The sequence below is a fragment of the Eurosta solidaginis genome, chromosome 5, assembly GCF_040869045.1.
Source record: "Eurosta solidaginis isolate ZX-2024a chromosome 5, ASM4086904v1, whole genome shotgun sequence".
Taxonomy (NCBI): Eukaryota; Metazoa; Arthropoda; class Insecta; order Diptera; family Tephritidae; genus Eurosta; species Eurosta solidaginis.
This window is the reverse complement of record NC_090323.1, coordinates 256,870,887-256,898,734: the sequence shown is the minus strand read 5'-3', so window position 1 is coordinate 256,898,734 and position 27,848 is coordinate 256,870,887. Positions and strand designations below refer to the sequence as shown.

The 27,848-nt window shown below is 37.2% G+C and overlaps 1 protein-coding gene across 9 annotated transcripts in view; it reads right to left on the bottom strand.

The window, feature by feature from the left end:
- Lasp (LIM and SH3 domain protein Lasp) overlaps positions 1-27,848 on the bottom strand; it is a 147,130-nt gene that overhangs the window by 117,781 nt on the left and 1,501 nt on the right. The gene's annotated exons all lie outside the window — the stretch shown is intronic.

Below are 27,848 nucleotides of genomic sequence, written 5' to 3'. Positions count from 1 at the left end.
GATTTAATGTAAGAATGCTCTGGCCATGGTGAGCCCATAAACTTAGCCCTGCGTCTTGAGATTGCGTCACACTCCAGGATGATATGATCCGCCGTCTCTTCTGATCGATCACAAAATCGTCATGTGTTGTTCGATAGTATGCCCAGCTTCTGCATGTGGATGTTCAGTCTACAGTGTCCTGTAAGAATAGCTGTTAGGATTCTTAGGTTGTCTTTCGAGAGGCCTATCAATGCCCTATATCGAGTTGTGCTGTAACTCCCTAACAGTAACTTAGATTGTCTCAGGCCTGGCATATTGTGCCAATGTTCTTCCCTCTTTTCCTTCTCTTCTACTAGTAAATGCCCCCTAATTTCCTGCGGGCCTACTGGCAGGAACGGCTCAAAACCAATGGGTCGTGTCGTTGCTGGCTCTCTGGCCAGACTATCCGCCTGCTCACTCCGCCTGGAACCCACTGAAAGAATAAGTGAGATGTAGAAGGACAAGCTGGACAAGTGAGTCCCAGTAAAGTGTTCGATAGCCGGAGTTTTACAGCCATAAACACAAGCGAAGAGAAACTGCTGTTACGGTATGTATTACTTTTACTTTTGAGCGTACGAGGACTTATCATAGGTGAAAGATGTAAGCCATATACATTACAAAAACAGGAAATATCATTTCATGATCAGTACCATTTAGGATATGAGTGACTGTATATAAATAAATATTTAAATTGTAAAGTACTAAGTTTTTGAACTCACGCCACGGGTCGGCGAGCGTCAACGATTATAGTGAGGGATAAACTAGCAACAACAACCACAACAACAATGAAAAAGAGAGATAGACAGATTGTCTGCAAGTTGAGTACGTGCTACGTCTGAATATTGCATGCAACTGCCACAAATGGATAGACATAAATGACATGACATGACTGACGATCTATTCGCTCGAATGCAGCAAAAGTGCAGGCATTTTCAAAGATAATAAAACTCAATTGAATTTAATCAAAGCAAAATTATAAGGGGTAAAGGTAGAGGGCGGAAACATCTTGTGTTTAATGTAAGTATTTCGTAAATTTAGAATTAGAGTGAGCAGAAAATATGCAAAGTGTTTGTATTGAGTCAAAAGGTCAAATAACTTTTGAGTTTGAAATATCAGTAGAAATAAGCAACAAAGTAACAAGAAGAAAAATAGTAGTACGTCATTGTTGTTTTAGTAGAAGGTAATCTACACATGCCTAGGTCACGAGAATATATCATAGCTCCCAACAAAAAAGTAACACGTTTCAAATACCATCGGGAATAGCCCATTTCGTTTGTTTGCGAGGGGGGACTAACACATTTCGTCAACGCGAATAATGAAATGTGTTGGTCTTTCATGGGACCAACAATAACACAATACACTTCCGAGTTTTCGACGCTTAGCGCAAGTGCCAGCAAAAATATCTTACAATAAATAATTTTCTTGTTCTTGCTGCTTTTTTATATGCACAGCTGTGCATAAATCATAGAGGCAAAAGCAACTTCAGCAAGAAATAAACAAAACTCTATTTTGAAATACTCAACTAATCGTAAGGAAAGAAGCTTGTAAGTTGATCACACACTAACACCCAAGTTGACCTAAATTGAGTGCAGCGGAAATTAATGCGGTCTTCAAGGTAACAAAACTTTCCACACAAAGACTATTCCATGGTAAATAAAGCAAGACAAAATAATGGAAAAAGAGTAATTTAATAAAAAAAAATTTTAAATATTTTAAATACGCACACAATAGGCTCAAGAGAATAGAATTTCATTAATTGCATGGAAGCAAATATCGAAAAAAATTGCTTTGTTGACAGCGGAGCGGACATGGCACTGAAAGAAAAGTGATTAAAATTTACAAAAAGATTGGTTGAGATCTCACGATAATTACGCGGAGTTTAAGTTGAAAAAAAGAAAAAATAGAGTTTGTTTTCTAAAAGATTTGTTGAATATATGAATTAAAAACATGAAATTAATTAAGTTAAACAAGTTTAAGGCAAAATTAAAAGCAAAACTGCAAAGCGCTGTTATTAATTACAAATCTCATCAAGACTAAAAAAACTTTGTCTGCGATTAGGGGACAAACCCTTGAGTATAGACAAAACACGTTAGATCTTTCGAATCCATATATTGTACTATAAGTGGGAAGAAATTCCCTATATATTCTTGCAATAGTTAGATGACGCTATGCCAAATTATATAGAGCCTGTTCTGCGCATTTGAACTATAAGCGGCAAATTGTGTGTTAGCGAAACGGGCACTTATGGCTCTCAGGTATTGGCTACAGGCTGAGCAACCTTATTTTGCTGGAAAACCCTCCTCTCTCTTTGGAACAGTAAATATAAGCTAGGTCATTAAAGTTTTTCATAAGCCGATTGCAAATTACATGCAAGAAATGAAATAACAGACATTCCCCGATTAAGTCATTTAAATGGATGTTATATTTTATACCTATACTACCTCGCCTCGATTTAGTATAACTAAAATATTTCCGAAGTGATCTAAACTAATAATATTTTCCTCTAGCGATTTCTCTGAGTCTTCCTTTTTTTGGAGCTGTACTCTTTTTTACTGTTCCCCTTCTTCTTCTTCTTTTGCTCTCCCTTCCCCTTTTCACCTGCCTCGTTATTCTCCGCTTACTTTCGGTATTGCTTTTCCCTTTTTTCTTTTCGTTTATTTTCTATCTTTCTCCCAATCTATTTAACCAGCTCCTTAATTTTCTACTTAAATTCTGTACCATTTACCTGACTCTCTTCCTCTTCCTTGTCGGTATTGTGAAATATTATGCGAGATATTAGCCATCATCCAGTGAGTGTTCTAGCTCCATATCACGCTCAATTCTCACATGAATGTTTTGGATCATTGGGAGACTTGAGAAGCAGAGGTTGTTATATTTTTGTACATACGAGTTATGATACACAGATGTCGCCGTTGCATTTCATTTAAAACATACACCTCGTGTTCCAATGAAACGTGATCCAGATACGGATAGAGATTTAACATGCAAATGCAACAACAATGTGACCCATATGAATCAATTTGTTGTTGCATTTGCATGTTAAATTTCTATCCGTATCTGGATCACGCTTTACTGCAACGTAACAACAGCTAAAGGCCAAGCAGAGCCATCTATTTTTGAATAAAGAAGGTTTATTAAAGGCAGCGTTGCCAAACTAAAGATAAGAAATTAACAATTTATCTGGGTCACAAATTGAACCAGATTTCTATCTGGATTTATCTGTCTGAAATCATTGTTGTTGCATTTACATGCAAAATTATTTATCTGGCTCCGGATATTTGCGACGGGATGATGGCTATTATGCGATTGAGTACGCCCTTGGTAAACCAGAGCGGAGAAATTAATAACGTATTGGATCTCGTTATGCGCGAGGTCACCCAAAGACTCTCTTCTGCACTTCTTTTCACGCAACTGTGTACAACCGCGCTTTGCTGATACTTTTACTGTCATTTATTTATTTTAAAACCTTTGCTTTGACTTTTAAGAAAAATTTGGTTTTTTTCCATCCACTATTGCAAGCAAATCTTTATCTCTCTTCCAAGCATTTTTTTATATCTCTTGACTACCAATAACATTTGTTTGTTTCTAGTTTTATTTTTTTTTTTAATAGTCTCCATGTTCCATGGGTGTCGTGGCATAGAGTGTTTCCTGTTATTCACCATTACGAATATTTGTCGGCATATTTTAGCTTTGTCTTATTGTTGCAGTTGATTGCTGGTGTTGTTATTGTTGTGGGGTCGCCCATTAATTTATTGTATTTTGTTGGCATATTTTCTGACATCGCCATCGTCTTGACTTCCCATTTCCATCTTTACGATACTACTTAACAGCGCTATTCTTAATTTACATTTGAGCTGCTTTTTCCTATTCAGCCCGCTCCTTCCCTACGACCGTCTCTTGTGAATTTAATTGTTGCTTCTTAAGTGTTTGTTTGTCTTTCTGTTTGGCTGCATCTTTCGCCTGTAGTTTGTACCTTCGCTGTTTTCACTTATACAATTTATGTGTATTTTATAATTAGTTATTCCTACTTAAGGTAATTTATTACTCAATCATATGTTTTCGATTTGTTTAGACGCTCCGGTTTTATTTTATCTTTTTTTTCTAGTTTTCATGAAAAAGAAATATTGTTTGAAGTTTGGTCTATTTCTGCGTTGTAAAATGACTGTTTTGGGACACATGTAAGAATCATAATAGAAATTTTCCTGTGATTGTCCCAAAATATAACTGAAACAGTCTCGAGATGATCCAGAAGTTATGCGGAAATAATACCTAAAATAATCTTAAAGTGATGCTGAAATTGTTTCGAATTGATCTCTAAATATTTTTGGAGTGGTCAGACACATCCAGAGTCCTAAGATAATATCGAAACAGTCTCGAAATTATCCTAAAATAGTTCCCAAAGTTGCACCGAAATAGTTTCCAAATAATCTTTAAAAAAATCCTGCAGTATATCACAAGTCATCCCGCAATGTTCACGAAACAGTACCGAAATAGTCCAAAGGTGGTTAAAGAATATACGATACAACACCATTCCTTTCAACATTTGATCGTAGTCCGTTAATCTTAACATAAACCAGTTTTTATCGCAGAACGTGGGATTAGCTAGAAAGTTGGTCTTGATCGTATCAAGCTTATCGTGCTTGTATCTATAGATGCTTTTTCCGGAGCGAACCCCATATATAACCCATGTATATCTCGTAAACGGTTATCAACATCGATAATGCTGCTTAGTACTGAGTACTGGATATTGGCTAGAAGTAGAAAATCACAAGGAAGTGGTTCCTTTGCAGCCTTCTGGGCAGCATTTCCTACATCTGCCATTTATTGGGATTCCCATTTTTATCACGTGAGGTCGAATGTGCAGTGTCCGCAACTGTGGCTGTGATTCTAATAACTTCCTTTCATGACCTTAGTATTTCGTAAACTCCCTCTTCTATCTGGTCGTAATCAGGACCCGTATTGCGTGTTACGATCCGTGATAGAGACTCATTTTTTAAATCACAATAGCTCTGAAATGGTGGATCGGATTAATGGCATATTTGAACTAGTGACAAATAGTACTCATTAGATCCATAACTTATTATAATTTTTAGGAAAAGTTTGACAGTTGCATAGTTATCGCTTGAGTGAAAATGGTTTTCAGTCATTGATCGTAACACGTAATACGGGCCCAGGTCCCATTTGTTTGGTGATCTTACATATGTTTGTATCTATTACGCAAGTCTCTGTATATTGATCCCAGTAAGTTTTCTTTTTCTAACAGTTATCGATGACCTTAAAGTACGTGAATGGTAAATCTAACGCCTTGAGCGCTGTTAAGCTTTCTGATAGCTAATTTTCGCCAACAGTAAGCATCATGCCATTTCTATACCTAACACCTCTGCTTAGAAGATGTTAGGTAAGTTTTGGAGACGATTGTAGAGGGCAGCTTTCGGTTATTCATAGCGGACATCTGCAATAGCACCGCAGTGCGTTTTGGAGCCGTCCGTGTCGAGTGAAATAACGTCCTACTTGCACACTATTATATCACCTATCTAGTCCCTGTTCCTTCTCGCGGGAAACCTTACCAAATTTTAGTCAAATTTTAATGTGGCCGCATCCTCATCAAAATAGTAGTCCGCCTTTGCTCGGCAGCGAGTAAGCAATGGAATCAAACTCTGCTGGAATATTTGAACTCTGTTGGAATACTGTAGCTCAAAGCACAAATGGAATTTTATCTAAAGTACTATTTCTAATTCATGAATGATTCATTTAAATTTCAATGTCACCTTAACTTTATTGTCTTGAACTCAGGCCCTACTCACAAAAACAACGCAGTTCATTGCGTGTAAAAAAAATAAATTATGACTTGATTGGTGGTTTCAACAAATTGGTCATTTTCAAATGCAAAGAAATTATGGCAAAATAAAAAATTTAAGCACATGTTGAAAATAAATAAGAGAATAATGTTTCTTTGTTTCCTGTTGTATCTTTTGAGCTCATATTCTTTGATGTGAGACGTTTTTCATACTTCAATTGATGACGGCATGCATACAGCTGGAGACTTTACGAGGCTATAGCAGGGAAGCGGAATAACAACTTTTATTTTCAAGCATGGCTTGCTTACAAAATTATCTCAATATTTTAATGTGTAGGAGGAGAAATGCGTGAAAATATAGTTAATACAAATTAAATTTACATACGTAAGGTAGACACAGTGTGTTTTTTTTTGTTTTAATCTAAACTACATAAGGAAAAGGGATCGAAATGCACGAGAATTGTGCGTCTTTTGTACTAAAATTGAACTGGAAATAATGAGAGCACTTCTTTAATTACAGGTTTCATGAACAGCTTAAGAAACCTTTCGATTTGGTATAATAAATTTATTTAGAACTAGCGTACCCGATATATTTTCTCCTGCACATTAAAAAAGTGAGCCCCGCCTCCCCTCCTCATTTTCTATCATATTATCTTTAACTTTATTCTCCATTTCATCTTCTTATTCTTCTCCGTTTCTTATTCCCACTCGCTGCCAACCCCATTCCCACTCCCACTCGTCATACCTCGCCTACCTCAATTTTCTCATACATACCAAATATTGGATACCTGATTCAAATAATTGCGGAGATAAAGCACCCTACTCTCACTACCATCTCCACTCACATTCCTACTCCCATTTCCGCTCCAAATACCACTCTTCCTACCTCTCCGTCATACAAATATGGAGCCTCAATTAAAAAAATAAGAAATAAATAAGATAAAGCACTCACACTCAATATCACTCTCACTCCCACATCCATTTTGTTGTTGTTGTTGTTGTAGCGATAAGGACACTCCCAGAAGGCTTTGGGGAGTGTTATCGATGTTGATGGTCCTTTGCCGGATGCAGATCCGGTACGTTCCGATACCACACCCGACCATTTCGGGAACGATTTGTTATGAGCACATGCGACCTTCTTGGCCATACCGCCCTCCCACCCCCTAGATCCATGAGGAGTTCGGGGTCGCCAGAGCCTCGGCTGTTAATGAAACAGGATTCGCCACGGATAGGTGAGGTTGACAATAGGGCTTGTAGAAAGGGTTGCGCTACACAACCCCTTGAATCTGGTATTTTGGTGGCCTCTTACTACGGGCATACCTACCGCGGGTATATTCTGACCCCCTAACCCGCTGGGGGAATCCACTTCCATTCTCACTCATATTCTTCGTTATCCTCCATTTCTCCTTATTTTCGTCCATCCCTTATTTGCACTAAAAATTACTTATATTGATTTTATTAGTCGGTTTTTTTTTTTTAAGAAAACAAGCCGATTATGAGATTTTGCGAGATCAAAGCACAGGAATTCTTTTATTTATATATAAATGTTTCAGAAGCCAGCTGCGAATTACAAGCACACTCAAATGCCCATGACACAAACTAAGGAAATATCATCATAGCTTGTTTATTCGACAATAAATGGTCTCTGAATGGCATCTTCATGTAGCAAACAATTTTAGGAGCCTTGAGATTCCCCAGCCTCTTCCAATCTCCAGGATCAGACGGCATAAAGCATACTTGAACCGTAATAATATTCTGAAGAGATTGTATCCGGCTAAGTGCTATTTAAGCAAAGGACACACGTAAGAGAAATTGAGGAATACACTATTAGGGCTACGAACTTCCTGGTGACAAACCGCGATGATTGTGCAGTCTCTGATTTTTATGGCCAAGGAAGAAATACCAACAAGCTTTCTCTGCAGAAGCGGTCAGGATGAGAATGAAGAGAAGTCGATTCGATTCAACGCTTTCTTTCCCGATGACCGCAGAAAAAACGTTTCTAGGCGCACGGTTTTTTGACAACCTAGTAGAGAAGTTAGATTTCCCCCACCTGCTTAAGATCATATCGGAAAGCAATTGGTTTGTTCAAGTCTAAGAAAAAAGTATCTGGTTGCAAGAGTTTTTCAGCTCCCATGCACGCCTTCTCCATTTAACTTCAGCTAAGCTGTGGTACTCACCAAAAGTAAGATCTGAGTATTGTGGACATGGGAATGTCGAGTGTTTAATAAATTACATAGAAGACCTTGGATCTCAGGTACAGTTTTATGAGACTTTAAGGAAATGTAGAACATCAAAGTGACGTCACCAACGGAAGAGTTCTAGCGATCTACAACAATATAATAAATTCAATTTAACACCAAAGCAGCACGCGCCATCGCATGAATCGAAGAACGCAAATTTTTTAATTGTTTACGTTTCATAAAATATTTGGCTGTTATTTGTTTGCTTGAAATTCTTGCAAGTGTGTTGTTGGTATATTATTGCCTTGGACCTTTAACAATTTTTTCATATTTCGTTTTATTATCTACCGCACGGTCCGATGAATCATTTCGATAAGAAGCAGGAGAGAGAAAAAAAGCCTACTCCGCCATTTATTGAGTAAGATACAAATAATAAGAGGAGCGATAGATCCACTAAAGTGTCTCGAGAGGTGGGGGACAAACAGCAGATCAAATGTTGTAAACGCTAAAATTGCTGAATTTAACACAAATTGGTGCAGACAACAACAGTGTGAATGAGCGAACAATGAATATGAATTGGACAGCAGCAGAAAAGGAAAGATCAAAAAGCCAATTGAAAGATGGAGACACCCGCGCAACAGACAATAAAATACAACTTTTTCTTTAAATTTTTTTTTCTTCTTGAGTTCTTTGTATTTTTGAATTTTCGCGTTTAATATTCACCAATTCTTCTTTGTTTAAGTTTTCTGTTTTTTTTTATGTCACGCCTTTTATTATTCTTTAAGCTGCCTTGCACACTTTAAAATTTGGTTCTCGTTCTTTGGCTCCAAGCGCGTGTACACGACAAACAACAAAGATGAAAATTTGAAAATGCGCAAGTTTTTAAGCGCTTGTCATCCTGAATATGTGTGTGTGGCGCAAAGTGGGGTATTTCCAAAAATGTTAACTCAAATATTTTGCAGTAATTATAATATGTTGGGTTAGATTGGGTGCATGAGATTGCTCACAGTTTCACTCGGAGACATCTACGTCTATTGGGCATTCACCCTCAGTAAGTGTCGATTTTTAATTAAACGGTTTCATTTAGCTTGACTTGACAGACTGCACGGCTGCACGGCCGTTGTGAACGAATTTTGTAGTTAAAATTTAAGTAACTTCCCGATAAGCCACAATCTTGAAACTTGAAATATAGTTCAGAACCCGATGACAATGCAATAATATTGTTACGAATATTAGCAAAACTAAGGGGTGCTGCTATCTCTAGGCCGATGCTAAGCAGTGACGTGAATTCACATCAATAATTCAATCATTATGTATCTACATAAACGAAACAATAATTGCGTATACACATATGTACCATGTACGTATACGAGCGGCGGAGAGTCAATGCACAAACACATGCATATATCTGAGATACTCCTGAAAGTATGCAATGAGAGAAGCTTTAAAATCGTGCAATTGTAGTTACAGCTGAGAAGTTTGAGAGCTTATGGCAACTAGTAGATTCTGGCAGCAAATGTAGAGGCGCTGGAATTCAGTTTGATTTGAGCTATCAAGCATTTTCGATTAAGACGCTATCTAGCGAGCCATAGCAGTATTATTTTGAAAGTCAGTTTTCATTTGAGCTATCAATCAGTTTGGTTATTAAGCAAGCTATTCGTTGCAAAGTATAAGTGTTATTGTGAAGTACTTTAATAAAGGCCATTTTTCCATTATTCAATATTGGAGTTATTTATTCAACAGTTTAGCGATACGAACGTTGGCAGAAAATTGCAAATAAGGGGAATTGCAGTAAATTCGTTACAATATGAAAAAAAAACTCCGACAGGTGGCGCATGGATCGAAATATTTCAAAAAATCGTATTTGTGGTCCGATTTGGCTCATATTTGGAACACATAATACATACATGAATAGAAGCCGACATATGCAAAAAAGCGCCGCCAGGTGGCGCAAGGATCGAGATATTCAAAAAATCGTATTTGTGATCCGGTTAGGCTCATATTTGGAACACATATTACATACATGAATAGAAGCCGACATATGCAAAAAAGCGCCGCCAGGTGGCGCAAGGATCGAAATATTAAAAAAAAATTGTATTTGTGGTCCGATTTGGCTCATATTTGGAACACATAATATATATAACAAGGATCGAGATATTCAAAAAAATCGTTTTTGTGGTCCGATTTTCCTCATATTTGGAACACAATACATATATGAATAGAAAAGGGCCTGTAAAAAAAAGCGCCGCTAGGTGGCGCAATGCTCGAGATATTCAAAAAAATCGTATTTGTGGTCCGATTTGTCTCATATTTGGAACACATAATACATACATGAATAGAAAACGGCCTGTGAAAAAATCTCCGCTAGGTGGCGCAAATATCGAGATATTCAAAAAAATCGTATTTGTGGTCAGATTTGGTTCATATTTGGAACACATAATACATACATGAATAGAAAGCGACCTATGATGTCCGATTTGGCTCATATTTCGAACAAATATTACATACAGTCCGGTAGAAGTGACATCAAAATATTTTGGAGTTCGAGGAGAGACAAGCATACGTGGCGCAGAGTCGAGTAAAATCTTTGGAAGCATTATGTATTGAGGACTGAGACTGTAACAAATTGTCAGGAAAGAGTTCTTGTAATAATGAGTCACTAAATGAACTAAATGGAATGAGAAATAATAGGCAATTAAATAAAGACTAAAAACTTGAAAATAAAGTCATAAAAAAAAATTTTTAGTTAAACGGTTTTATTGAAAACAATACTTACATGAACTAATAATAATACTAAAAGCTGGAAAATAAGTAGGTAGGTCCTACGTACTAGTCATCACACTCCTCATCAATCTAGGGCGTTGATCAGACAATTATATAAAAGCGTTGGACGCGTCAAATTTCTATTGATAGTCATAAGTAAGTCCAACTGAACCTTAATCAGGTTATGCTACGCCTCACATTTTTAGAAATTTCACGCGCCCAACGCTTTAATTTAATTGTCTGATCAACGCCCTAGATTGATGACGAGTGTGATACTAATACCTAGCACCTACCTAATTATTTTCTAGCTTTTAGTATTATTATTACTTCATGTACGTATTGTTTTCAATGAAACCGTTTAACTTAAAAATTTTTTTTAATCATTTTATTCCTATTTAATCCCTGTTAAATAATTTTTCCACAGTCTACATTTTGCGAATTATTATCTCTGACGAAATAGTTGAACCTTTAAAACTGGTTTACAACAAAGCAATTACGCAGGTACAAACACGTTGCGTAATGATTTCTATCTGCCCCATTTTTGACAACACCCATACATGTACGTTCGAACTATAAATTTTTACTCAGCTTCAGCCATAACGTCTGCTCAGACGACGCATACGTTGAGTTGTCATCAAATTCCTCTACCTTCCCAGCAATTACTAAATAGCTTTTGTGAAAATAGGTTATATAAGAGCTGGGGCTCTATTTCTTCGTGTATGGGAAAAAAACTGTCATACCGATGCCTTCCTCTTAAAGTATTACAAAACCTATAAACGAAAACGCATTTTTAGACCAGAGTCAATATAGCGAACTCACTGTAGTAATGAAATATTTAAAAGCCTAAATCTAGATCACATCTGCAACAAGAAAGTCATCCAAACACTACCCAGAAAAATATCGGTCTTAGTGGGCGAACTAAGTACTCCAAAACAGTTCTACTGTTTTTGTTGAAACTTCGTTTGTATATTTGCTAGGCAGCAGAATAGGACTTCCTAATTTACTTAATTGAAGCTTAACCCTTTACACGATTACAGTGGTCAAGTCGCTTCTTCTCTAGGTTAACTGGCGCCAATTGGTCACACCAAGGAAATTTAAATCTTTAAATCGTTCCACCTGGTCCCTCAAGTGGAGTGAGTACCGCCTTCTTCCTCTGCTTCTATGGGCGGGTTCCGATAAAAATACTTTCTTAGCCAGGGCATCAACTTTCATTGACATAACATGACCTAGCTGCGTTTTAATTCGCTTGAATATATTATGTCTGCGTAAAGCTCGTACAGGTAGGTCATCATTAAATCTGCTTCGAACTCGCCGTCAATCTTTCGAAGAACTTTTCTCTCGAACACTCCCAGATCCCCTTCATTTGATATTGTCTTGGTCCATGCTTCTGCACCATATAGCAGGACGGGTACGATAAGTGACTCGTAGAGCATGATTTTCGTTTGCCGAGAGGACTGTACTTTTCAATTGAAGGAGAATAAGACGTAAAGTATTTTTTATACCACTACGTGATACCGGCATGATGATATCGCCAAAATGTGAGAGAGGGGTATGCCTAGATGTGGTTTTTCGATGTATCAACTTTGTGAGGCACTTTCGGGGCTATCAATAAATAAATGCTCTCTCTCTTACTTTCGGATAAAGTGCCCTAAATAAATGAACTTCCAACAATATGTAAAGGCGAAGGCTTTACAATGGAATGGTTAGTTATTTTTCACCCTGCTCATTAATGAGGGTTTCAATAGGTGCCGCTATGGTAGAGATATTTCTAAAAATCGAATTCACCTGATCATTTCATTCATATTTGGAATTTCTCATTAGATACTTGAAAATAAATACTTTAACTAACTGGAAATTTCCGTTTGACCTTATGGCCATTTGGGTAAAAAGGCCATAACTAACGAACGACGCGAGACAAAAAAGTTATGCAGGATGCATTAGACTTTAAGTTGATATAGCTTTTATTCCATTTTCCATTGGAGTGAAACCAGAATATAGAATACAAAATCGCGCGAAATTATCAGTTGACTTTATGACCTTGTGGCCATTTAAAGTAGTCATAAGGTTAGTTGACATTATGGCCGTGTGACCTTATGTCACCTTTCCCTTGTATTTGAATTTTGGTCGGCTAGCAAGTTCTAGCTCTAGATACAGAGATTTCTAGCTAAGTGCTCTGCCGAAATACTTGGTTTTTCGCCAAGGGTTTTTCAAAATACCCACTGCGGGTCGTGTTAGCCGCTAGCTGTTGGCAGAACCAAACAATAATGGCCAACCATCCAAGGGTCCCGTCGTTGTGGCGACCAGCTGCACGCGTGGATTTGCTGCTTGACTGCTTGTTGTAGCTATGTAACTTTTAATTTTTTATAGTTTGCCTTTATTGTTGACTTTTTGTTTGTTTCTTTTTTTTTTTTGCTCTTTTATTTGACATTTGTTAGCTGTTAACTTGTAATGTTTGTGGTTTTTTCTTGTTGTTCCTGTTGCTATTTTGCCACTTTGGTTACTTCAGCGGTTTGCGATTTGCCCTTTTTTTGTAGGTGCTCATGTGTCTATTTGCTTTGGCAAACATACTGAGTTTGTGGACCAGGCCAAAAGAGGTCATTTACTCGTGTACTTTCTCTACATGTACACTTCATACATAAATACAAACATACAAAGAAACATAACTATTTAGTTTTTGTCCGAGTAGTAAAGCATATATTAAGATGATTGCAAAGAAACTTTGCGAAGCTGTGGCTCTAGCTTGTAAGAGTTTTTGATTGCTCAACGCTCACAACGGCAGAACAGCAGCTCGCAACAATGCAATGCCTCATTAAAAGTTTTTCAGCAAACCACATTCTCAGTGGAATAATATCAAATAATTGTAAAAGTTGATTGGCCGAATTCGCAAAGCGTGTCAAAAGTATGAAAGTTTATACATCGAAATACAAAATAATTTACGTATTTTCAAGTAAATTCATTTAAATTAGGCAATAAGGAATTCTGCCCAAAGCATAAAATTGGACAACAAAAGTTTGAGCAAATATTTATTATGCAGTAGTTTGAGCTTCTGATTCATTTTCTATGTTTAAGTATTATCAGAGGTTGAATAACTGATCTATGTACACTGGAATGATTTTCTTCCATACTTTGTCAAATTTGGTTTGGAATTAAACGGTGGCTGCGCTGAGCCAACTTCAGTGCCAGTTTTCGTTTCGGTTTGTCTCCAAAGCAAAGTTGAAATGGGATAACGTAAATAGTTCAAATACCATCAAGAGACTTCTTTTTTTCAGCCTGTGTAAGCTAGTATAGCTCTACTTTCTTCGACATATATCGTCGGCAACACAAATCTCTAGAAGCACTTTTCTCTTAAATACTATATGAGCATATTATGCAAAGCTGTCATCGGTGTGATGATAAAGACATCTCGCAGTCGCCCTGTTTGGCACCCCTTAAGGTCCCGAAGGTCCCGACGAAGGCTTTCCCGAACCTGCCGAAGCTGGGTGCTTTCGTAGTAGTTTGAAATCGACAGAAGGGTGCTGAATCTCAGCTATCTTTTTACGGGTCGTCTCAAATCGATAGTTGAGCTACAAATGTGTGGTTGGGAAGCAACTTTCCATGAAGAGCAAAAGCTCACTTTTAAAGTTGTAATACCACATAAAATAACAACGAAGTCACCTCATTTAGTTTAGGTTTAACTGGCCGAAGTCCACAGTGTCACAAGATATAATGCGCTTATTGTGCCATGTATCTTCAGACGAACGTCATAGACGGGTATTTATACTAAGGTCAGAGCTCACGGCATTGGATGTACTATCCGGTTATTCTTCCGGTCCTAGCATACGAAGAACTGATTTGGTGGAAGGCGGTGGAAGTGAACTACATAAATAGATGGCTAGTTAAAGGTTTCCGATTAGTCTATGGTGCGATTAGATGATACCCTTCAGAAGCTCAAATTGATTGATTTCTTTATCAAGGCCTTCGAGAGACGTATCTCTGTAAATAGCGTACATTTGGACACAGCCGTATCTTACTCAATATTAATTACTAACTCCTATATTACAAGAGACGGGCAGTAAGCATATGTTTTATAACTTATTACTTTAGATAAAAGGTTTGAAAGCAAGTGTGTTTCAATCCGAAACTCCAGGAGGCGCTTTAGCCGTAGTACAGTGTGCCTCTTCGGAACGTTAACTCTACGGGCTGGCGGTGAACCCTACGTCAAATGCCGAGGTATGTACTTATATCCCGAAGCGCTTGATCAATCAGAGCGATAATTGTTGGTAAGCTTTTTAATCTTATGACAACTGAGCGTTATCTGTCTCGACAGAGATGTTAGTACCTTTTCTTGTGGCGTGCCCCTTTTCACCGGGTCCGTGGCATTATAAAGATCCCCATACGAAGTAATCTTCCTGCAACAAAACGTTCATCCGCCTAGGCAATTTTGGCTGTTGCGTAACAAATAAAGCCAGCTATCCCTGTTTCGCGATAATAGACGCCAAATGGGACCACAATGAAAGATGAAGTCTTTATCTATCTGCTGTCCCAGCTCAGTTAAGTTCTCCCACTTTCTCCGCTTTCAAATAAGGGTGCTTCAACACGCATGCAGTTCTCTATCATATGTCACAAGTTTCGAACACCGCTAACAAATTTAAATACGTGGGTGCTGCAAACAACTACTATTTTACAAAAAAAAAGTTGTTTTACAACTTTATCTTGCTTTGGAAATGCTGCGCATACTTAAACTAGCAATCAGTAGCTCCTATTAAGTATGCAGTTAATGGCCAAGTACGCAATTCAGGTAAGCAATTGCAGTCTTTAAATCAAAGTACATAAATTTATTTGCCATACATTTAATGTGAAGCTCAAGGAAGATAATGGCAACAAAATTCGTATTCCCCATTTCATTTGTATTCTGAATTGCAACTGCTCCTGTGGCGGCTGTGAATGGCATGAAATTTACTCTGAAAATTGCCTAGAAACGAGGCCCATTTTTGGAGCTGTTGCTTTGAGGAGCACTTGATTATTATACGTTGTTGTTGCACTGTTGTATGGTTTGTGTGCTCCGGTTCCGGCCTGGCTGCATTTTTGTTAGTTTTGTTATTTTGTTTTTCAAATTGTTAAAGAAATGCTTCTGCCATGCCGCTGTTGATATATACTTTTACTCTTACATTGAGCGTTTGTACGTGCATTTTGTTCGAAATTCGCCAACAACCGACCTTGAAGTGGTTGCTTATTGCTTTATTATGGTTTCCTTGGTATGTGTCTTCTAACATTGCCTTCTTCTTGTTTGTAGTTTTTCATTAAGAAAAAAAATCCAGTTTTCCACTTTTCTGTTTCGTCACACATATTTTTTTTTATGGTGTTGGCATTTTTATTTATTATTATATTTATGATGTGTGTTAATTTTTTTTCTGCGCTAGTTATTTTTGTATCGCTTTTTACCTTTTCATTACTCACATATGAACTGTGTAATTAGTGTTAATATATAGTTAAAAATATGAATTGTGTGTTTGGTGGTGGCGCAGGACGAAATGTTATAAAACTTGTTTACTTGGAATTTGTGGTGTTTTTTAACGCGGCTACTTGGAGTGACAAGTTGTATATTATTGAAACTGGTTTCTAAATTATGATGTATGCATACGGCGGTCGTCGTGGTGTGATGGTAGCGTGCTCCACCTACCACACCGAAGACCCTGGGTTCACGTCCCGGGCAAAGCAACATCAAAATTTTAGAAACAAGTTTTTTCAATTAGAAGAAAATTTTTCGAAGCGGGGTCGCCCCTCGGCAGTGTTTGGCAAGCACTCTGAGTGTATTTCTGGGATGAAAAGCTCTCAGTGAAAACTCATCTACCTTGCAGATGCCGTTCGGAGGCGGCATAAAACAAGTAGGTCGCGTCCCGCCAATTTGTAGGAAAAATTAAAAGGAGAACGACGCAAATTGGAAGAGAAGCTCGGCCTTAAACTTCTTCGGAGGATATCGCGCCTTTCATTTATTTATTTTTATACATACACACATACTAGAGAAAAAATAAATTTCGCTGAAAAGCTTTTCATAGCAGAGTAGACGAGAGCACTACCTCTCCATGCCACGGAAGTTGGTTGTTCATTGTTTTTATGCCCAGCTGTACTTGTACACAGGGTATTATAACTTTCATAGGATAACGGTTGGTTGTGCAGGTATAAAGGAATCGAGATAGATATAGACTTCCAAATATCAAAATCATCAGTATCGAAAAAAAATGTGATTGAGTCATGTCCGTCTGTCTGTCCGTTAACACGATAACTTGAGTAAATATTGAGATATCTTCACCAAATTTGGTACACGAGCTTATCTGGACTCATCATATATTGGTGAGCGAAATAGGATGATAAACACGCCCACTTTTTATATATATAACATTTTGGAAAACACAAAAAACCTGATTATTTAATAAATAATACACCTAGAATGTTGAAATTTTACGTGTAGACTGATATTGAGACTCTTGATAAAAATTTGGAAACATTTTTTAAAATGGGCGTGGCACCGCCCACTTGTGATAAAATCAATTTTACAAATATTATTAATCATAAATCAAAAATCGTTAAACCTATTGTAACAAAATTCGGCAGAGGTTGCCTTTACTATAAGGAATGCTTTGACGAAAACTTTACGAAATCGGATAAGGATAAATTAAGGACCACGCCCACTTTTATATAAAAGATTTTTAAAAGGGTCGTGGACGAATAAAATAAGCTATTTCTTTGCAAAAAAGATCTTTATATCAATGGTATTTCATTTCCCAATTGGATTTATAACAATGAATAGGAAACACTTCAAATTTAAAAAATGGGCCCCTTTTATGACTAAGCAATTTTCTATGTTTCGGGAGCCATAACTCGAAGGAAAATTAGCTCAGAATTGAACCATAGGTATGTGTATTATTGCGCAGCCTTGTAACACTATTAAACACACAAAACAAACAACAATAGCATTTCAAGTGTACAGTTGGGTATGTAATGTTCGGTTTCACCCGAACCTAGACTTCCTTACTTGTTTTTTTTTTTTTAATTTTGGCATTACGCTTTCGAGGTTTCATATTTTTGTTGTTGCTTTATCAGCCTAATGATTTGTAATTAAGTGGGTTCGAATCTATGAAAGTTAGGATAGGTTAGGTTGAACTGGCTGGTCAATAAAGACCTCATATGGACTTAATGTGTCCATTGTGTTGCAAGAATTTCTTTGCCGACCAAAAGGAAGAACCCCAACCAGGTGCCAGGACTTATGTTATATAATAACACCGTTCTCTTGGCAAATACTATAGGATTTCTAGTTTATGTTTAGATAATTGATGCCTCGATATATGGCAACTCTACCGTCCCTAATAGCTGCAGCCTTGACCAGGCGATCGCAGGACACGAACACAGAACGTGATCAATGTTTCTTCCTACACCTCGGACTTTCGACATATGCAGTTACTGACGAGGTCTAACTTATAAGCATGTGAAGGCAACGTCCAGTAAAGTATGCCCATTAGTAGCCTTAAGCCTTCTCCTTTCAGAGATATGAGCCACTTTTAATCTAATATCGTAGGATTTGCACATGAACTTAGAAATTTTGCAGCCGCGCGTTTCTGTGCACGCTTTTTTTACTTGATGGATCATATGCAGCTCCTTCCTCCTTTTGATTTCTTCCAAACCGTCTATTCTGCGAGTACCTTTGCGGTTATATTTTTTACTATATTACAAAAAAAAATACACTAGACAGAAATAAGTTTTAAATAGATAATCATGGTGACGTGAATGCCAACTGTAAATTTTGTAAATTTTTTGTTCGATTTTTTATACAAATTAAAATTTTTTTAATTTTTTGTGTATTATACTATGTACAAACACACACCAAATTGGCAATTTATTACGCAATTTATCATATAATAAATTTCAATAATAAATTGTCAATTTAAAAAAAATTGCATAATAAATTGTTTCAAACTGCAAATGCAACCTTGTAAAGTGTGTTTCTTGAGTAGATTTAAACGTCAATTACGCATGGCTCATCTATATGGTTGGCTCATCTCATCAGCTGATTTTATTTTTTTCATTTCACTGGAGTAGGGATTGTCAGAAGAAGATGGCAAACTCAAAATGAAACCAAAACATTGAACATGTTTTCTTACAACACACAAAAATTTCAAAGTTTTATGTTTTCATTCCATTCAATTTGCCGAATACCAACACGCACATTTTGACAGTCTGGGCAAAGGTATGTTGTTGCTGTAGAGATGAGCCGACCAGCTATCAAATTACTATTGTGTAAGCCAAATTGAGTTGTATGAACACCACTCAATTTAAATCGAAATTGCCCCAATTTATTTTTCTGTTTGAACATACTATTAAATGCATTCCAGATTCGGTTCAATTTAGAAACGTATTACAAGGCACTTAACAAATTCTAGAAATTCTAAAAGAGCTTGAGGAGAGTGAGGCATGGTGGGTCCAGTGTAGGGATCTGTTGAGGATCTATAAACGCAAAGTCAAGAGCTGCAGAAAAAGAGCGAGGTTGAGGAAACTCGTTTCGACGGGAGATGCACACCTTTTTCAATCGTGTTTCAGAAAATAGAAAATGTATCTCAGAAAAATCCACTGTATTTCAGAAAAGCTAAACTTAATTGCAGAAAGGCTCAAGTGTATTTGAGAAAAAGTCAACTGTATTTCAGAAAACCACAAATGCTACTCAGAAAACCGCAGATTTGTTTCAGAAGATAGAAAAAAATATAACAGAAAAAGTCAAACGTATTTTAAAAAAACTGAAATGCTTCTCAGAAAATTTCACATATTCTATAAAAATCCATCAAAAATCATATATTGTTCCAAATAAAAAGTTTACCAAATTAAAAGGATAACATAAGTTACGAACTAAATAAAGTTAGAAGAACAACGGAATGAATTACTGGCATGTCACGTTATCCCGAAGCATCTAAAAAAGTCTTTGAGTGCTGTATAGCGCAACCATTGCAACCATGTTTTTTCTCTGTCACATAACTCCTTCTATATATCTTACAAACCTCTGTTAATTACTCTTGGGTTGTTTATGTAAGGAAGTGCCTAAAGTCGTCCACTTCATTAAAATTTCTTGAACACTTTCTGCATCCCTCTCCTTTTTGATCCAGGACGCATTTTCATCGATAGCACACTGGAAGTGCTTATAATCACAAATTATTTTTTGCTTGAGTTTTTTAAAATTTGAATTTGCTATACTATTGTAACGAATTTTCTGCAAATCTTCTTATTTGCCCTTTTGCTAGGTTCGTATCGCTAAACTGTTGAATAAATAACTCCAATATTGAATAATGGAAAAATGGCCTTTATTAAAATACTTCACAATAACACTCAAACTGTGCAACGAATAGCTAATAACCAAACTGATAGCTTAAATGAACTGACTTTCAAAATAATACTGCTATTGCTCGCTAGATATCGTCTTAGTCGAAACTGCTTGACAACTCAAATCAAACTGAATTCCAGCGCATCTACATCTGCGGCCTTTTATACTCTCTGGTTTCCTCGTTCGCATCTTCTAGAATCTACTACAGGCATGCTTAACGAACGAAACGATATCATTTCGTTACGATAATCAACGTTAATAAACGAAACGAAGTCATTTCGTTTCGTTTATTAACGTTAAGAACGCCAAATTAACGTTAATTTGACGATCTTAACGTTAATAAACGAAACGAAGTGACTTCGTTTCGTTTATTAACGTTGATTATCGTAACGAAATGATATCGTTTCGTTCGTTAAGCATGCCTGATCTACTAGCGTTGTCCATGAGCTCTCAAACTTCTCAGCTGTAACTACAATTGCACAATTTTATAGTTTTTCTCATTGCATACTTTCAGGAGTATCTCAGATATATGTATGTATTTGTGCATTGACTCTCCGCTGCTCGTATACGTACATGGTACATATATGTAGACGCAGTTATTGTTTCGTTTATGTAGATACATGATGATTGAATTATTGATGTGCATTCACGTCACTGCTTAGCATCGGCTTAGAGCTGGCAGCACTCCTTAGTTTTGCTAATATTCGTAACACTATTGTGTTTTCTGAAAAACCTTTGGGATTTTCGCAAATACATTTAAGTTTTTCTGAAATACTTTTTCCATTTCTGAAATACATATGCGGTTTTCTGAAATGCTTTTGAGGTTTTTTGGAATACGTTTTGAAAATCTTAAATGCAGTTAGCTTTTTTTGAAATACATTTGAGCTTTTCTAAAATAAGAGATTTTCTGAAAAGAAATTAGAATATCTGAAATACAGTTTGCCTTTTCTGAAATACAGTTCGAAAAGGTGTAGTCCAGGGATTGATGTTAGATTTGGTACGAAAGTAATGGTTGATGTAAGAAGACCACATAGTAGAAGCACTTCTCGACACACATTTTCCATCGGGAGATGATACCGAAGAGCGGAGTAACAATATTTTCAAAATATGAAAATTAGACTTTGTTGAAATTTAAAACATTTATTTACACTTTGAAAAAGTCCAAAGCAGTGCAGACTACAAAAAGTTTGGCCTAGAAATGCTTGCATTTTATGATTTAAAAGGTTGCCGGGAGCTCTTATTATCCAGATTTTTATGCAAGATATTCCGAGCTCAACACAGAAAACCCAATGCCGTGCTCCTCGTCTATACACATGTATAATCATGGACTGTAGCTACGTGAGTCTGCCTGTATTTCAAGACTACGTAGATAATAATTTAGTTGAAACTTATTGATTACACTGCAGAAAAGGTCTCTAATGTACATACATTCAAGTATAGAAATATTTTACATACAAATACATACATACATATAAGCATGTACATTCGACTGGATCGATTTATTAACCGATATCGCGCCATCGATTTTTCGATAGGATTTGGGCTCAGGAAAAAAAGTTCCACTACGCATACCCAAAAAAATAACTTTTAAGCCTGTGAAATTTCATTTTTTTGACTTTTTTTCGACTTTGATTTTTAAGGTTTTTTTCATGACCTACTAAAAAAATTTTCATTTGATTGTAAAATTTTCATGTATACCCTGTCCGACCCAAAAATGTCCGCTAAAAACATTGGCGATAACAGTTTTTTGAAAAAAAAAATATTTTTTTAGTGGACGTTTTTGGGTCGGACAGGGTATACATATGAAAATTTTTAGTAGGTCATGAAAAAAACCTTAAAAATCAAAGAAGTCAAAAAAATAAATTTCACAGGCTCGAAACTTATTTTTTTGGTATGCGTAATGGAAGTTTTTATCCCTGAGCCCAAATCCTATCGAAAAATCGATGGCGCGATATCGCTAAACTTTCGTCCATACAAATCGACCCACCCTAATTTGCATACATGGGACTAGGTAAATCATGAAATTGCAATATATTTTATCAGCCTTCTGGCATGTCAAGTTGGTGTTGCTGTTAATGATGGCAAAATGTTTAATTTATTTTATTGAAGTTGTATGCATTTGTACATATAGTCCGGGAGTCAGCTGTCCTATTGAAACCAACATAAGAAGGCTTTGGCCAAGAGAGTTGAAGCGACACTGCAAGTGTGGAATCAGAAGATGAGTTGAGTTTCTTTGGTGGTACCAATTGGCAAAAGTTATCGCGAAACAGCGATAGTTGGCGTGACTTGTTACGAAAAGACCAAAATCGCTTAAGCGGTTAAGCGCCAATTAATGATGATGAAACAGTTTCCTTTGCGAAGGCTGACCTCTCATCCGCTTCATGCTAAAGTGAAATCAATTACTAGACAAGCTTTGTTGTCGGCTCCCGGACTTATAGAATATAGGATTAAATGACAGTGTGTAGCAATTGTATTTAAATTTAATGTTATTGTTCTTGATGTGCATGATGTCAGCTGTTAATTGAAATAAGGCAATCGGTCAAGTACCTAAAGGCAAACAAACAAAAAAGACAAACAACATCGAACAAATTAGCCTCCGGCGACAAATGTGATGATATGTATGTACGTATAGCAGCGGAACAATTAATGGAAACAGTGATAATTTACATATTTGGGCTGTATAAATTTTTTAAGCTGTCATCATCATTATTAACCCGTATCACTTTACGTATTTTATTTCTTCCTGCATCGTTTTATTTTTTGTCCTTAACGTAAGATCTTCATATGGCCTTCATATGGCAATCCCTAAATTTAACAGTATCTGCCTTTTTTTCAACGTCAAAGTCATGTTACAACATGTCCATGGCGCGTTGTTATATGGCAATCACATTGTGATACGGGTTAATTGGCGCTTAACCACAATAGCAAACTTGGCCATTATTTTCAAGTCATGCCAGTCATCCCTATTTCATGATAACTAAGGGCTTCATTCTGTATTGCGAACGATAGCTCAGGCGAACGAATCGCCTCCAAACGATTTCGCCTAGCAATGGTATTCTCTAACATTTTTGTTCGGCCTTTACCTTTCTTACTTATTGTCGTGCAAATGCACTGGCGATTCGTCTCTGAGGCGATAGGAACGTTCGTTTGGAAATAGAAAATGAGGCCCTTAATTTTCTTTAAAAATCCTTTATATGAATGAATGTTGAATTCGTAATAAGTACTGAGTGATCAAAATGTCCACAATTTATTTTGCTCTGCTCTCACTTGTTTTGTTCGATGTCGGATGCTATAAGTTTGTTATTATTCCTTAAACAGAAAACTGCTCATTTTGTCTACCAATTCCGCTGTGTTTGTGATATTGTACTTAGTAGGTAGTTCAAGAATCTATATTGCCTGTCATCACAGACTTCAGATCCTTGGAAAGTTTATATGCCCGAATCTGTGGTTGATTATTGGTTGTTGTTGTTGTTGTTGTAGCGATAAGGTTGCTCCCCGAAGGCTTTGGGGAGTGTTATCGATGTGATGGTCCCATGCCGGATACAGATCTGGTACGCTCCGGTAACACAGCTACATTAAGGTGCTAGCACGACCATCTCGGGAACGATTTATATGGCCACATTAAACCTTCAGGCCATCCCTCCCTCCCCACCCCCAAGTTCCATGAGGAGCTTGGGGTCGCCAGAGCCTCGTCTGTTAGTGAAACGGGATTCACCGCTCGAAGGTGAGGTTGACAATTGGGTTTGGAGAAGATATATATTGTGCTGGCAACCTGAGAAGGTTGCGCTACACAACCCCTTGAATCTGGTATTTTAGTCGCCTCTTACGACAGGCATACCTACCGCGGGTATATTCTGACCCCCTAACCCGCTGGGGGTGTTGATTATTGGTCTCATGTAGTTGTTTTGGTGTTTTAATTTTTCTTGAAAACTTTTAAAACCAGCATGAATTGGCAGGATGCAATAATGTCCAACTTTTATTAAAACAATCAGCCAGTATTCATATTAAACTTACTTCTAATGACGATCATTGACTGATTATAACTTCACTTCATCTTCATTCTTCAATAGCAGCAGCAAGAAGTGAAGAATTTTCATTTTAACATTCAGAAATTCATATTCATTCAAACTTGTTTGTTGGATATACAATATTCCCAACAAAGCCTAACTATCGCGTATACAAACACATCCATATGGCATGTGCATACATGAGTTCTATAATTAAATCACAAATTATTAGCTAGTTAGTAGTTCTTCCAGAGCTATTTTCGTATTTGTTGTTTGTACTTTGGACGTCGCAGCAGCAGCAGAATGTTGCTCAAACCCAGCAACTATGACTTTGTGTATTAATGTTACAGCAACAACAAAACGAAAAGTCAGCATATTCATATGGCTGCAACCAGTTGAGCAGCAACAGCAAAACCACATTTTCTCACATCACGGTGAATGAGGGAGCAGGCAATATGGGACGCGACAATGCAGTGCAGCAAAAATCTCACAACACACAAATAATTTAATTAAAATAAAGAAATTAAACGCGCATTTTGTTGTTGTTATTGTAAGTAGTATTTTTTGTTTGCTTTGCAGATCAGTCAGCATCTGTTGCTTTTTGCTTCCCAGACACCGATCGCCGATGACGTTGAATGAACCAATGTAAACCGGCTTCACGAATGCCCGTATAAACTTGTTGACTACCCCGCACACAAAAAAGCCTTTACAACAGACTCGTTATCATTGTAAGATTCCCAGTTTGCCATTTAGCTGCTACAACAACAACAAGGTGTGTGTACTGGTGGATACCGGATTCAAAACTCGTTCCCAAATCGTTTTCTAAACTAGTACGTATTTTGAACAATTTCTAAGACACTTAGTACACTTTTAACTCAGCCGCTGATATGTCGCCAATTGGCAAACTGGGTTGTCTGTCGCAAATGTGGGTATATATTAGGCGAGTCTGTGTTCCCGTCCATACTGGTAATATGAGATCAGCAACGAGGGTGCGCTAATCAGCTTCAATCCAACATTCGGTAAGCAATCGTCAGCCACCAAAGCCATCACGTCATCATATTCCCAACTACTTTGCGGTATGCCCTAGTACTCTAGTTGTTTGGTCCATTTATATACTTATGTGGAACTTTGCTACCCCCCTCTTCATCTCTACTACCTATTTCATAAATTTCACTCATAATATAAAAGCAATTTCGCGCTTATTTCCATTGTTCAACTAAATTGTAGGCTATTCATAGAAGTTAAGAGCTAAGCTTACAATAACGAGTGAAATAGAATGAATAGAACATCGCCACAATAAAATAAAATGCACATGTTCAAATTACAAAGAGAGATCATCATAGTTCAAAAATAGCTTTTACAATGAGTAGAGTAATAATAATAATAAATTGTGATCAAGGATTTTATTCATTTACGATTGCTTTTCTCACATTTTGCTCCTATCCGCTTCCGGTGAGCAGTGTAGTGTATTCTATGCTAGTTGTCTTTATGTATATTTTTCAGTTTTTAAATAATTTCACTTGGATATTCCTTCGCCGGCATTGGAGCTGCTGCTCTTGTTAAGTGAGTAGAAAATGAGTGGGTGATTGGTCAGGCTTTTCCATTTACAATGCCTAGCAAAGACGAGAGAATTTGGTAGCAACATTGAAGGCATCATAAATGAACAGAAACCTATCTTATTTATTATAGGTACGTGTGAAGTATACACCCCTTAAAAAAGCGGAGAAGATCAATACTCATTTGATATAAAAATTGTTGTATACTCATGGAACTAGAACGCAAACTTTCAAATAAAACAAGTCACAATATTGAAGGAATGGTATATAACATTAAGCATGTATCGGAAACTCAATAGGACCCTTACGAGAATACGACCAATAACGCTAGATGGATGGCATTCGGAGAGTAAAAATCTTACTGGTCATCCGGCACAAATATTGTTTGCGAAAATATAAGAATTAGTGGAGTGACGATTGGTATTCGAATATGGTACACCTAGAGTCGCTACACCAGTTTGGTCGCCTAGTCCGAAAAACACACTGGAAAATGCTGCAGGCCTGCCAAAATGCTGCACTCAGAACTGCCAAGGGATGTATTTTTTACATAATCGCTGAAATTTCGATATGTTTCATTTAAAACTCTTCTGTAATTTTAAACTTGTATTGCCTGAATTAAGGGATGTGACCAACCTTTTCAACTGGGAGGTTAGAGGCTTAGAATATAGCCGCGGCGATATGCCTGTGGTAAGAGGTTTGTCAGCGCAATCTATAGCTTCTCCAACCCAATTGTCAATCGGCCGTGGCGAATCCTGTTTTTTTTAGCAGCCGAGGTGATATGGCTTAATATCGGTGCATTCGGAACTGCCCGAAAACTTTTCCAGTGGTACCGTATACTGCACAGATATGCTGAATATCGGACCAGGATGGACACACCAGTTCAAGTGTTCTACGGAATTTTTGATGTTAGTTTAAAGAGAGCTAGTCCTTGGACTGACTGATCCCGATATACTTCTGAAATGAACCCGAAAATAAAATACATAATGTGACGAATATTAGCATCACTAAGCTGTTAGTAAATAATCTCGCAACAACAAAACCATAACCAGTCCTCTTATGCACGACACATTAAAGCTACCAACACTTATGTAGAAGGACGAAGAGCTCTCTCACACACACAGATGCAGTCATCAGCCGAAGTAGTTACTCACACATACACACGCATATGGCTATAAACCACAAATATACATGTACTTATATAGCTGGTAACTAACCAAGCTTGAGCTACAACTGTTCGGGAAATTACTAGACCTTAGGAGAAATGGGTTAACGAGGAAACCGAGAGTATAAAAGCAGCGCAAGCTGAGTAATAACGAGTCAGTTTGATTTAAACACGCTATCAGTTGGGAAGTGTAGTATAATTGTGAAGTATAGATGTACTACTCCCAAAGTAGTCTAATAAAGACCATTTTGCAATACAGAATATTGGAGTGATTTATTCAACAGTTTAGTGATTCAAACGTTAGCAGAAGGTTTCAAATAAGCGGAATTGTCCAAAATTCGTTACAATAATAACACAAAAATCCCAAAATTGCGAAACAAACAAAAGATTATTTTGAAATAACGATCTCAAAATAACTACAAAATTTTCTCGAAAGCAATCTTAAAATTATCCCGGGATATTCCGAAATAATCCCGGAATGGCTGCGAAACAATCACGAAATAATCATGGTATTATTTCCAAAGGTGTATATTTTTCTCACCATGACCCATATGACAAATATATTGGTTTAGGACACATTTCGCACACCTAAAAGATGCTACTTCTTTTTTACAGTTACGCTGATTAGTAGAGGCATTAGCAATGGAGTACACAGTTGGGTAGTTATTGCAACTATCAATTGTAATTGTAATGTGCAACCATCGCCTTTAACACCAGTCCCTTTGGTTCAATCCCGCTGATACTGCAAGTTTCCCTGGACTTCCATTAGAGGATATCGAGGACAATTCATGATTGGTCGAACCTTTTGCATTGGAATAAGCACTGCTACAAAACAATGGTAAAAATGGGGGCTGGTGTCCACAAACAGGCGTCTCACCACTATGCCAGGAATTGCCCGGCGAATCCAGTTCCTCGAAACACATGACACCAACCATCTCTTTAATTGTAATGTGGAACCAACGCCTCTAACACCGCTCTCACTATGGTCCACCCCTGTTGAAAGAGCAACCTTGGACTGCCCT